Here is a 14919-nt window from a genome sequence, read left to right as displayed (position 1 = left end):
CTTTTTATTGGTCTTTTTCACTGACGCACATGTACATTACCGTGAGGGGTAAGGTACACGTACACACGTGGTTTCCGTTTTGAATTACGGAGTGGAATACAGTGTGTCCTGACATGTCAGGCCAATAGATGTTCAATGTGGTGGCCATCATATGCTGCACATAATTGCAATCTCTGGCGTAATGAATGTCTTACACGCCACAGTACATCTGGTGTAATGTCGCCGCAGGCTGCCACAATACGTTGTTTCATATCCTCTGGGGTTGTAGTATCATCACGGTACATATTCTCCTTTAACTTACCTCACAGAAAGAAGTCCAGAGGTGTAAGATCAGGAGAACGGGCTGGCCAATTTATGCGTCCTCCACGTCCTATGAAACGCCGGCGAACATCCTGTCAAGGGTCAGCCTAGTGTTAATTGCGGAATGTACAGGTGCACCATCATGCTGATACCACATACGTCGACGCAATTCCAGAGGGACATTTTCGAGCAACGTTGGCAGAACATTCTGTAGAAACGCGATGTATGTTGCAGCTGTTTTAGCCCCTGCAATGAAATGAGGATCAATGAGGTGGTCCCCAATGATTCCGCACCATACATTTACAGTCCACGGGCGCTGTCGCTCTACCTGTCTGAGCCAGCGAGGATTGTCCACTGACCAGTAATGCATGATCCGTAGATTCACTGTCCCGTGGTTTGTGATGACTGGATGTTGTGTGATGTCCTTAGGTTAGTTAGGTTTAAGTAGTTTTAAGTTCTAGGGGACTGATGACCATAGATGTTAAGTCGCATAGTGCTCAGAGCCATTTGAACCATTTGAACCATGGTTTGTGAAACCCGCTTCATCGGTAAACAGGTAGAACTGCAACGCATTCTCTGTTAATGCCCATTGACAGAATTGCACTCGATGATTAAAGTCATCACCATGTCATTGCTGATGTAGCAACACATGAAACGGGTGAAAGCGGTGACGATGCAGTATGCGCATGACACTACTTTGACTCAGTCCACCGGCTCTCGCAAAGTCCCGTGTACTCATGTGTGGGTTCATGGCACCCGCTTCTCCTGTGACGTTCCTGTTACGGACCCGTTTGCGTGCTACGACCATACCTGTAGCATACAGTTGGCGGTAGATGTTTTGCAATGTTTCGGCACGTTGGATGCTCTCTGTCGGGGTACCGTTCTGTATACACCCTGCAGGCTTCAGCTGCATTTCGCCGACGCTCGCCATAGATGAGTGTCATCTCCGCCTTTTCGGAGTTCGAATACACCATGGTCACAATTCCAACAACACTACACTATCACAGACGTCTGGTAACACGGTATACTACAGTTGGTCTGCGTGCGGAGACGAATGCAGAAAAACAATAGCAGCAAGCGCTACATGCGGACACTGCGACAGCTAGACCAATCAACAACAGTGCACTACAGCCACACTCGTAAAAACGGTCGTCATCGTAAATATGTCCCTGCAGATGCTGCTCGCCGACGGTGACCCGTATTTGTTACAACACGCAACTAAACGTCGGAGGCTCAAGCGTCAACTTTAGGTTACAATATCTCCGGATGTAATTAACATTTTACAATGCAACAAACGGCAATGATTACGTATTTGTTTATATGTTCAGATGTGCTAACAAAACTGACGTGGTTCCATTTTTAAAAAAAACGTAGGTTTGTTTTAAAAAACATACTTCCGTCCATTTTTGTATGGTTTGCATTAAACAATTACACTAGCCCCTCTCATCACGTTCGGTCTGTGGAATCGGTTCGTCAGTATTTGATGTGGTTTACGAAATATATCTAGCGGTAACGTTAGGTGACTCACCCTATATATATATATATATATATATATATATATATATATATATATATATATATATATATCAGTTCATGTTGTACAGTATTTCAAATTTACTCTTTGTGATGGACACACGCCCAGATCACCCGCTCTCAAAATTCTGCAATCTCTCGTCCCACATCCACCACTGCTGGCGCCTCACCTTCAACTGCTTCAACTGCCCAACGCTAGGCGCTGTTCACATCCAACCAGCCAACACTACACAAGCGAATATTCGAACAATGAGTCCAACCAGTCACAGACTGCACACAGCGCAGTCAGCGAATTCCATACAGAGCACAAAGTGGCGTTACCAACAAAAAACCTAAATAGCCTATTTACAACTGGAAATTTTGCTGGTCGTCAAATTAATAAACAATCGCTGAAAGGTCACGAATATGAGAATATCAGATCTGTACCTGAAAACGTTATAGGGAATATAAAACACCAAAGTTACCAGTCCGTTGTCAAAACTATGTCAGGAGATTTCAAGGAAATGGTTGTAATATAAATACAAAAGTTACACCCTACATTCGTACGTTGACTACCTGTACTGAAAATCTGGAACATTCTAATGAAGAGCAACGAGAACGGTTCCAGCTGCGCATTAAGGAGATGGGGAACATGTACCAGAGGAGTATCACGGCCGACTACCGTTGGATGCCGAAGAGGAACGGTAACAAATGCTCTGCGAGCAAAATAAAAAATGGAGAGTTTAAAAAGTAAATCCAGCAGAGTACTCATAACGTTGCTCTGTAACTTTTCTAGTAATTTTAGTACACGCCTGCACTGATATTTTATTTTAATCTTTATGCTTCAATTGTCTTTTCAAATATGTGGTACTTTCTTGTGGACAATTGTGGCATGGCAGTAGAAAATGAAAGTAGTTTTCTAAATCAGTCTTCCAAACTGATTCTAGAACACCTATTTTTGAGAAATAATAGGATTTTTTAAAATGCAGACTTAAGTTATCAGCCATAAATTATCTGTGAATATGGTACCGTCGATGACGACTATGGGTAAGTGATCGTGTGATCATATGTATGTGTGTACGTATGTACCAGAGTCTGTATACATTTAAATGGAGGTACAGCCATTGTCGTGTTTTCACGTTCTAGTACCGTGACAAATCCTTCACATAAGCTGATCCATCAACGTACTATCCAAACTTTTTCTCGGCAAATAATGAGGAATGTGTCGACATGACGTTAAGCCCCAATTTTCCTTCTTCGACAGCACTTGGCCACATTGTTTTCCTTGTCGACGAACATGTTAGCGACAATGACAAAGCTCGATGTTTGGAGACATACCGCATACAGTAGCGGATCTCCCGTTTGTCGTTCTCGAAGGATATATGGAACACGGAAGGGAGGACATGGTGTCCTGTGAAATGTGTATAAACTAACTCTCATTTCTGACAGTGTGATATTGCTTAATTATCTTGAATAAGTTGCACAGATGGTTTTTCTCTCTTTGATTTGTATATGCTCCCTTTAGAAGGCAATATGCTTGCTTGGGAAGACAATACGTTACCGGAAAAAAATTGTACACCCTTTTAGAGGTTTCTGATATACTGAAGTTGCACTGTTGCAACACGGGGACCATGGAGTACATGAAATGATTGCATTTACAGATCAACAGCACAAGCGGTTCTAAGGTCCCAGTACCGTACGTAGTGTAGTCCTCACGGGAAGCAATGCAGATGCTGACTCTGGCGTCCAATCGATCTCCACGCGCCGGCTGGAACGGTCGAGCGGTTCTAGGCGCTCCAGTCTGGAACCGGTGACCGCTGCGGTCGCAGGTTCGAATACTGCCTCGGGCATGGAGGTGTTTGATGTCCTTAGGTTAGTTAGGTTTAATTAGTTATAATTTCTAGGGGACTGATGACCTCAGCTGTTAAGTACCGTAGTGCTCAGAGCCATTTGAACATTCTTTGAACTGCCACGTCTGCTCGTCTTCTTCACGTAGTTATGTGAGAGGTATTGGATGAAGAGGCACGCGATTCGCTTCTCGTCCCATCATATCCGACAAGTGGTCGATGCAGCTATGTCCGGAGATCGTTCGCATTGACCCTGTGCCCATAGTCATGTTGTACAAATGGAGAAGATGTCTTAATTATTGGCGACGCCTTTGGCACAATTATTTTATTAATCTCGATTGCATGATGTAATTTTAGATTTTTTACTTCTGATGAAGGTATATTTATAGATACCGAATCCGTGGTCAAGAATTTTAATAAATTCTTATCCTGCAACTGCTTTGGCTGTCATCCTTTATCGTGAAGAATTTCAACAGTTGCTGTTGCAGCCATGTCTAAAATCTTGACATAGTGTAAAAGATGTAAGGGGCCAAACCTACGTACAACAAATAATACTTGATTGTTGAAGATATCTCAATATACAGATTCCGCCATATTAAAAATACTAGGCTTGCAGGTATGTGGATGCAGATAGTGCAGCATCACGTACAGGATAGGTTACACAATTATGGCGATAAAATCCCACGTTAACACGTGACTACTAAACTCCTAATGTACTAAGCTGAAGAACAGTATATAACACACAATCCATTAAAGGAAAATCCGCAAATACTATACGTATACACAGTTGCAGCGTTACTCATTTATATGGCCCCGTTTACCTGCTGTGTTAATGGTTGGCTCAGAGAACCTTATCATGTCTCACCTGCACGGGATCTCTCATGCAACTTGACAAATTTTCAGGAGTTTTTTTCATGACTGGTACGACATTTTCATACGCAATCGAGTGCCTGTATCCGGAATTTACATCCTGATACCCCGGGAAAGCATACAATTATATCCAAACAAAGCTGTTGTCAAGTACGACTGGAGCTGATTTAATCATCACGAAAAATTTTAGCAGCAGCTGTGAATGCCCAGCACAGAGTATACCATCATGGTTTACTTAAAAGCAGTGCATTCACCACGGTCATTCATTCGAATCATGAACTATAAGCACAGAGTAGTAAATAGTTGGCACCTGGTCATACGGGGCACTATACTCAGTAATTGCTCGTATACATCCAGTGTAATTTCGTGTTCAGGTACCAGAACTACGGAGTTTAATTTGCATTTTTCATGCTGGATGATGTTGCTACGACAAGCCATTGCACTGCCTAGATTTCTAGATTCTCAGGAGAACGAATAACTCCGCCTGGGGCCAGTTGCCTTCCAACAGCCACTGCCGGTCACGAGCCCCGATAAAGGAGTTGGGTTGTGCATTGGGCTAAAAACCCAATCCTGTAAAAAACTCTTTCTTACGAAACACAACCTTGCCTCGCACATGGATGGGTACAATGGAATGCGAAAACTGCAAAGGAAAAGCGGTATACGATTTAGAAATTTTAATTTTGGATATTGGAATGTTTAGAGCCTATATAGAACAGGAACCATGCAGACTACGGTCTCAGAAATTAATAGACATAAACTGGACCTGGTGGTGGTACAAGACACAAGACGGATAGGAGAGGCAACTCAGAAAGAGGATGGATACACGATATTCAACGGCGGATGTATAGAGAAACACGAATTCGGTTTTGTAATACATAGCAAAGCAGCAAATTCGGTTAGCCGATCTTGGATACAGACAGTTTTTTACCATGTAAAACAGATCGCTCCTTCCTATTTCTCAACATGAGAAATTTCTATAGATTATTGATTTCAGGAAAAATTGCTAAACTGAATTTTGGCAAAACGAAGATGAATCTTATGGAAGACAGAAGCGTTTCGTGGTTTGTAAGAACACAGAATTATTCATGCAAAATGATGAATCAAAACGTACAAAAAGTAAAGAACTGCTGCTAGCTTACGTTTTATTGATCAATCGGAATGACTTGGTGAAGGAGCTACTTTTTTCCAGAAAATTGATCAGAACATGCTAGGTAATTTTATTCATAAAAAAGGTTTTTTTTCTAAGCGAAAAAGAAGTCCTAAGTAAACTTACTAGTACTTGAAACTGTTGAAGCTACTGCTAGTGTTGCACAACACCGCAGATTTATAATTCACATAAAACACAATGAAAAAGACTAATCCGCTGAGTAATCTATAGTCAGTAACTCGTTGTTAAACGTGTTAGTTAAAGACGGAGTTAATAGCGTTAATATCTGCGGTATTTCATTAATACTGTAGCGTCCTGGGGGCAGGACGCTACTTCGGATGGTGTCAGGTGGTGGCCAGGAGCCAGACAGAGCATCACATCAGATTTGTTGGTTCACCTAGCCAGAGCATAGATGCCTGGCTGACACCCTAAAGTTTGTCGGTAGCGTACCGCTATGGAACGCCCCGGTCAACTGACAGCGTCACGTCAGCTCAGCAGCTGAGGCGTCACGGGACCAGTAACCTCGCCTGCGTTGGCGTTCAGCCGCGTCCGCGACAAGTAGGGCGCGAGACGAGAGCCGGGGCGGGGCACCCGTGATACAGGGAAGGCGTCTACCAGCTCTGCACTGAATACGTGTTGTCGTGCACAGGGGATGCCGTGGTGTCCTAACAAGAGTGAGAGCCTAACAGCATCGAAGTCTCCCTCAGGCACGAGGAGGGCAGCAGCAGTGGCTATCCCACATGATGAGGAATGACGATCTGATCCCAGGCTTTCCAGGTCAGGTCTTCACAAGGCTCGCTGAACATTGAGAGCCACAGCCTCCCAACAGTGTTGACTCGGTAGTTTTGCGCTGCAGCTCTTTCCTTACTGGACCTCCTTCTCCACAGAAAACCAAAGGCAACTTTACGAAAAAAGGGTTGATCGATACAGGCCTGTCCTTTTGTCCTTTCTACAGAACGGCTGCAGAATGGATAGCAACTCACCAGAACAGAAGTAGTTTTTATACAGTATGAGCCTGTGTGCTCAGCTATGGTGACGCAGCAACCATATCAATATGTCTGATTTTTCCGTTTGGCCAGTTCTCTTGGTTGTTGCCGGGCTTCACATCTTCACCTTTCAGACACTCACTCTGTCATGTCAGTAACTGAATATTGGTACTTGAGTCTGATTTAAGCTTTCTTGTGACAGACTGCATAGTCACCATTATGACGATTCCCTTTGGCTCCGTGGTGAAATTAATGGACGTTACATCCCCATGCGCTCAGCCCGTTCAGCGTGCCAAAGCAGCTTCTGCGTTTTCAGCAGTACTATCAGCGATTCTCCCTATCTGGAATTCCGCGTGGCTGTTGACCTGTTTTGCTCTGTCTCTGGGCTTACCACGGAACAAGTTTCAATTGTTTCTCGCAGAAACAAGTGTAGTATTGTACTGCGCAACAGTGCCATTTACAGTATAACAGTGAGTACTGTGAATGACTGTCTGTCTTTTCCAAAATAAAAATGGCGAAATTTTCACACATGTTCTCCTACACATATAAGTAAAACAGATATCTAGGGGGAAGTATCTGATACGTTTCTACTAGTTTTTTGATACAATATCCCAGTTTTTTTCTCCATTTAACTCAGCATTTCTGTTACAATCGAACTAATACATTTTGAAACAGCAAATGCTTGCAAAGGATGCATGTCATATATCTTCCCTAATAATTAAACTAAATATTCACATCAATAACGTTGCTCATAGTCGCTCACTTCGCGAAACAGTACCGCGGACCTCAACGTTAACAGAGCTACGAAGGTTGTTTTACAACAAGTGCTTACACATGCTTTCTGGGTATTTATGACATGCTAATAAATTCACTGATTATGACAATATAGTATCTGTAACGTAGGTAGATATGTAGTAAAATATAGACTCATTCGCAACTGATTGTTGTGTTCATCCATGATTTTAGTGGCCCCAGTCATTTTCATAAAGAAATGGAAGGAAGTACAGTGCACTTGACTTGATTGCAATCCACAACGCTGAACGCGCCAGCCAAATAACTTAGTCGCTACATGTCTTCACTACATTATACCGCAGATTATAAAGCATTGCTACTGCTAATACTAAAGTTCTTTTAACTTACAAGAAATGGTGAATTTGTGTGTTATTGATTACCTCTAAGGAACAACAGCAGGGCGTGCTGTTGGAGCCCAAACCTACACGACCGAAAGGTGGTTTCAAAAAGTCGATTCTTTCCCTGGGGAAGTCCCTTCGTGAGTCCCACTAGCGCAGATAATTCTTTTGTAGGCCCTCTGGATGTGTGATTCTGATAACAGAAAAAGAATGCTCTTTCAAACTTAGCATGCAGGCGAAATTTTGGCCATCGAAGTCGAAGGACAAGTTAGAGTATGACACCTTTGGAGAGGTCTCAACGGATACGAAACCGTGGATACTTAAATTAAGACGCTCGACAGAAGATCTAAACATTGCCTCCACTCGCCAGTGCGTTGCCGCTGACCGAAATTGCTCGGATGTTGACCGCAGTGCAATTGGTTGGTATTCTATGTCGCACAGGAGCTTCCCACCTTTATGACAGTCAGCAATACAAATCACCGTGCACAGAGGTGATAAAAGTCATGGGAGAACTCGTGAAGTCGTGTCGGACCTCCTTTTGCCCGGAGTAGAGCCTATCTAAAATAGAAACAGAAACAAAGGTAGTCCCAACGCCACTTCCACCATAAAAGCAATCTAGGACGGTTGTTTGACACCACTTCAGGCTCGCCCACGAACAAAAACTAAATACGCCTGTGAACGTTTTGTTGAAAAAAGAAAATGCTAAAGGAAGAGATACAATACTAGTAGTATATAATTAGTTGTTTTCAATTTTTTTGTTATGTTTTTATTCGTAATTTTTTATCATCTTTCGGGGGTGTCCACAGCAGCCAGACGACAGAATGTTCACGTCATCTTTTCGTTCGGTGATCGTGAACCGCCCTATAATTTCCGTTGATCCTTAGACCACGAGCGCACCTCGAAGACTGTGTGTTGCTTCTAGTTGCAGCATTCCTACGTCGTCCAGGAGAGCTATGCGCGCCTCACTCGGGCGCCGCAGACTGGTGATGGTCAGAAGGCGGATGGGGAGCCCAGGCAATACTTGCGTCAGTGCTCAGTGAAGCTGAGATGAGGCCTGGATAACAAGCCGGCGGTAAGTCAGTAAACCAATGCTCTTATGTCAGCGGCAAACCCCCTCTTCTGGGTGCGTCGGCCCTCTGATGTCAAACGCCTATGCCCAGGTAACCTGAGTATGGCTTGCATCTTTCGCGGTGATGAGTAATGACTGTCGCGCATGAGCACGACACTCTGATTCCTGGCAGGAATCTGGAGGCGGCTAGCATTGACAGCAGGTCCATTGCGCTGTGACAGGGTCCACCTTGATGGACCTAGTGCGAGGGGTTGCTGCCGGTTCCCTGCGTTGAATCTATTGTTGCAGTTGGCACTGACCTGTCGTTTCGTTGTCCAGCAGAGCCTTGGCGTAGTGGTAGCACTGCTGGGCTCAATAGGACTCTGTTTTACATATTTATACTGCTCCGCGGAGCATTTGTTTTACTGTTTCCTAGCTCCCAGCCACGAATCTCATAAAATAGTTCTAGCCCTGGTGACATTATCTCGCCCCTGTGGCTATTACCGCTGAGTGGCACAGTTTTCCTGAGCACGTCTTACTCGTATCAGAATTCTTTTCACTAATCTTTACTATAGCCTACATATCGCCGAAGTGCACTCACCGGCCAGCGCTTGCTAACGCAAAACTCCATGGCAGCTTCCTACAAATTTCAGTTAAGATCAGGTAAGCACATACAATACAAAACTGGTGTGTTTTCCGGGTTGCGACCATTGCCGGTCTTCCTGAAGCTTTAACTATTGTTGTCTGCTTCAAGGTCACTCTAGTCTGTCATTGTTTAGAGGACTACCCCTCGTTTGTCTGATTTCTTGGGCGTCACACGCCTTCGTGTACATTCGTAGCTTTAAAACTACAATGAAGTGCATGGCATAGAGTACTAGTCATTGAACCATATATATGTTTTTTTTTTCTTTTTCTTTCGCTTGTAGGGAGCGGGATAAATGGTTAGATGCCCCCGTGCGTGTTGTAGTTTGTATAATTTTGTATTTACGATCCCTACAGGGACGTTACGTAGCAGACTATAGAAATCTCCTAGATTTCTTACAATACTAGTTTCGGGTAGCAGATTTTTATGGAAAACTTTTCACTTATCTTCAGATTTCTTATCTTTTCTGTGACGCCTTCCGTAGGTCAGATAAAACAGTGACTATTCTGTATACGATTAACAACCGCTGATAGTGGTATTTGGTATGCGCCCAAATAGCTGAGAAACGATTCTCCTAAGTTTAGTAAGCCATCTCCATAGACGATCGGCTTCATATTGGCATTGTCTTACCATTGAACCCGTAATACACAGAAAGTAGCAAGTGGGTGAGCCTAAAAGACAGTTTCAGGAGTGAGAACTACAAGTCGTACATTAAATGGACGCTTCTTTCAGCTGGTTTTGGACGCATAGGTAGGGACGAAGAGAATGTTTTAAGGGCTTTATACTGGGTAATGGTTAAGAGATTTTAGATATTGTTGGTTTTAGTTAGTATACTACAATGGTGGGACAGATATAGTTCATAAAGTTGATTTGGATAAGGCTACAGAAATATTACCTCTGAGTCATCCTAACAATCGTTCTTCCATAGAAATTGTATTAATAATGTTACGAGACGTATTTTCATATTTATAATTCATGGCTCAATATCTTCCATCAAACTCGAGTCCATCAACATAAGGTGGCAAATGTGAGGTTGCCAAGGAGATGGAAAAGTGGGTTCGACTATGCCAAGACTGCTTGCTAGCCACTACACGAAAACAGCAGGATTACTAAATAAGAAAGTGTTTATTACTTAACTCTGCTGTAGTCCATGGTCATTTGGTTGAGAATCATAGAAGACTCGACTAGACTAAGGGTCTGTAGAATGCCATAATTTTCAAGTCACAAATCTTGCAGTCACGAATTAATCTCCCGTAATCTTGAATGTCGAATTCGGTGAATATGAAGACTAACTTGGAACGGAGCTACAAAGACTTGATGGTGGCAATGACTGATCTGCAGACGATGGCTAACATCGCCGCTGGCTGACCACTGAGTGCGGCTACGAACTGTAGACTGGCACAACTGCACTACTCTCCTGCTACACATGAAGTGGCCTAGCGAAAAAAATGTTACTGGATCACTGTTTTTAGTACATGATAATTGCCTACCGAGACATTTGCACCTTCGCTATTGATTAATTTGACATTTAGTTTTTTGTTACGAATGCCATATGGCATACAACAGCGTTTCCCAACCTTTCAGTATTCACAAACCAGTTTCCCATGTAATGCGTCAGTGCTGTCTGTGACAGTAAAGAGCATAAAAATGTTTTCTAGATTCTGATTTTAGGCACTATTTTTAGTATATGATTCGTCGTCTTCTAGTAAAAAAAATATGAATGCAAAGCTACCTTTTCCACCAACAATAACTTGCAAAACAGTTCTTACTCACGATATCAAGTCCACAGTTCTTCCTACACACAGTTCTTCCTACATACAGTTACAAAATCGGTTGTGTACGTGTCCTGTTTATTGTATAGGACAAAGTGGAAGACCTTTCAGCGTCACATACAAGAAAGTTTATTGGTAAAAAGAGGCAATATGCATAACTCCACTTTTGCTGTTCATCTGTTAAGTTCGGGTCACAAAACTAAAACTCTTGAAGAAATTTCCATTTTGCATAGAAAGAAGAAAGGTCGTAGGCTCGGCGTCATCGACGAAGTGGAGACTTTCAAGCATATTTCTACGAACGGTGGTCTCATCCTCAACGAAGAGTTACAATTATGTAACAAAAATTTTTCAATGGCTTTAATCCACTACTAGCGGAATTTTGTTGCCTTTACTTTTTACTATGTTTTCCTGCCGTCTGGCAGCCGCTGTAGCCGAGCGGTTTTAGGCGCTTCAGTCCGGAACCACGTGGCTGCTACGGTCGCAGGTTTCAATCCTGGCCGCCCGGAGTGGCCATGCGGTTCTGGGCGCTACAGTCTGGAGCCGAGCGACCGCTACGGTCGCAGGTTCGAATCCTGCCTCGGGATTGGATGTGTGTCATGTCCTTAGGTTAGTTAGGTTTAAGTAGTTCTAAGTCTAGGGAACTGATGACCACAGATGTAAAGTCCCATAGTGCTCAGAGCCATTTGAATTATTTTTTTTTTGAATTTCTCAAAAAGCCTAATAGATGCCCTTAGTTATACAGCATTTACTTGACAACTTTTTATTTTCAAAATACGTTAAGCTATTTTCCTTTTGTCCTTTGGTTTTGTAATTCACTGTTGTTTAATTCACTTATTTCCCTTATTATGTGTCAGATGGGCACATGTTGCTTCCGCGCCAGAAAGGTGGCGCAATGTGTATTGTTTTCGCGGTAGCAAACACTAGCCGATCAGTCTGATATAGTTCCCTCAAGGAATACGTGTCAAATGCTTGACTTGAGCATATCTTCTCTAAACTTTAACCACTGGGTTTTCGCAGAGTAGCTTTAATTAAGTAATCTTCGTTTGTCTTGACAAATGTCATCTTAGTTAATGTTTTCGTCAAACTTAATTTTTTATGTACTGCTTTATAAGGTTTCTTAAAATTTCATTGTGATGAAGACATAATTCGAGGTGTGAATGTACTAGACGGTTATATGCAATCGATTGGCTGTGTGAGTCCTATGCTAATAGGTAAATTTATTGCAATTTTTGAGCACCGACTAGCTACATCGACAAAAATTCGAATCGATGGCCCGCTACTGCTGTCCGTCTTGCAATTAGGGCTCGAAAAATTGATAGGTTATCTCAGGGGAATGAGTCATGCAGAGGGAAAGTAGCACGGCCGCTGCCTTCAAAAAACTTCGCTCTGAAAGGCAGTAGTACTAAAAAGATAATGATTAAACGCATTGTGCTGTACTGATACAGTCCTACTTATCAGTTCACTATGTCACTGTAAATGTCAGTTTGAATTTTTAGTATGTCCGAATGTATTTTCCATTGCTTTCCTTTGAATAAATTAATCAGTTTTTTAATTCATCTTCCTTCCCATTTGTATCCTTACCTTGTCGTGGTTGTGAATCTTGCCTGGGTAAGTAATCTTGAGAGCTACGACTTTGGTAGATTTGCTACTGGTTGGAGCTCCGAAGCCGGGAAGGTCAAAGGTGATGATCAAGATTAAATGGGATACCGTGGACCTTCAAGTTGGGGGTTGGGCGTGGGACCAACTCACCAACACGATAACGAGGCAACTGTTTAGAAACGCCAAGAAACGGCCTAGGATTCGGTATGGAAAACCAATGGAAACCGCCCCAGAAAGACGACCGCAGAAAGCCAAAAGTTGATAACAGAGTATCACGGAACAATCACAGACTAAAATGTGGCACTTGAAATGTAAAATCCCTCTACACTCCTTTTTGTGGTAGACTGCAGTCGAGGACTTCAAGACTACTAACGAAAAAATAACCTGGACAAGAATGAAAGGGAACTTTTACAACATAGCAATGGTTTCACAATCTAAAAAATGGTGTCATATCATGCGCTTATGGAAGATGAAGGCGTAGAATTAATATATGAAGAAACACCATCGTACGCTCTGAAAATGTTCGTAGGTGCTGCTAAAGCCAAAGTAGGAAAAGAGTACTTTCTGAGACCCTACATTGACCCCTGTAGTTTACACGATTCCTCTGAAAACAAGGAAATGAAACTAGTCGTTCTGGCAACCTCAAAAAAACATAATGATTATGAGTAATTACTCTCCCTGCTAAAGCTGCAAAAGCATTTACAGCATAACTTGCAAATAACCCGACAAAAACGCACAGAACCAAATAGATCACACGTTAGTGGGTGCTATATATGGAAGTGAAACTGAAAAAGTAAAATCTCAGTCATACGCAGAAAAGGTAATCAGGCCACTGTCTTGTGCTGACAACTATTCTTGAAAGGATAGAACGCAGCAACTGCACGAAAAGAGATGACACCGGAATATAAACACCGATCTACTAAAAGAGGACCGCGTTATGGACAGATTTGCAGTTAAAATTCGAAACAAGTTTGCTGATCTGGCAGAAATTTATGGTCAAAGCTCAAGACTGAAGTCAAACACGCAGCAGATGAAGGCTGAAACCATTGGTGAGAAGGATAAGGCGCAGAGGATGATTTAACGACTAATGTAAACGTTCAGTCAACAAGAAACAGGAGGCTAAATAGTTATGGCTGACAAACGAACAAGATGAAAAATTATCGTTGGGATACATGGAGGCAAGAAAAGTCTTCCGAACAAAAAGGCGAGAGATAACACTGGCTGGAAAGGATCTAATAAAGAGATATTTACAGGACAGTCATGTTCTTCGGAAAAGGATAAAATGCTAGAACTAACGTGATTAAATGCCAAGAAGGGCAACTGATAACAGATGAGACGAAGGCTAAGGGGGAACGGAACAAAAAATCTATGTCGATACCATCAACAACGTTGCGACAGCAGAATCAGAAGAAGAAGAATTGGACGGAGAAGATAAAGTAACCAGAATGAAATTTCCACTAAGCAGCAGATGTGAAACTTCCTGGCAGATTAAACCTGTGTGCTGGACCAAGACTCGCATTCCGAAACTTTGCCTTTCCCGAGCAAGTGCTTTACCAACCTTTTTTTACAATATTTACTGAAAAAGTAAAACGTAAATAAGTATACATTTTCAACATTCTTCATTTTTTTAGAGTGCATGAGAAAGAAAAGAAAAAGGCTGCAGAAACAGAGCCGTCCGTGAATAAACATGTGTAAAGAAAAAAATTAGAAAACGAAGAGAAAAGAGAAATGAAAGAAATCAAGAAGACTTGTTGCGCCATAATTCACTTTGTAGCGCCGTCAGAACAATGTGCATTCTATCATTGATCATTTGAAGGAAAACGTGGGATCGTCCAGTCTTGGCTGGCACGTTTCGGCGAGATTCCAGCTCCGAGGCTGGTCGGCGAAAAGATTCATTAAGTAGTTCGCGAAAGTGGCCCGATAGTGTCGATGTCGGCGAAGGGTGTGGTGATGTACTCGGAGACATGTCAAGAAGTCCGCCGAATCGACGATGTCGTCCGTCAAGAGGTAGTTGATAGCCATTCCATGCCATGCCATGATCCATGTGATGGTGTGCCACTTAGAC

This window comes from Schistocerca gregaria, chromosome 4, assembly GCF_023897955.1.
Source record: "Schistocerca gregaria isolate iqSchGreg1 chromosome 4, iqSchGreg1.2, whole genome shotgun sequence".
Taxonomy (NCBI): domain Eukaryota; kingdom Metazoa; phylum Arthropoda; class Insecta; order Orthoptera; family Acrididae; genus Schistocerca; species Schistocerca gregaria.
Note: the sequence above shows the minus strand (reverse complement) of the source record.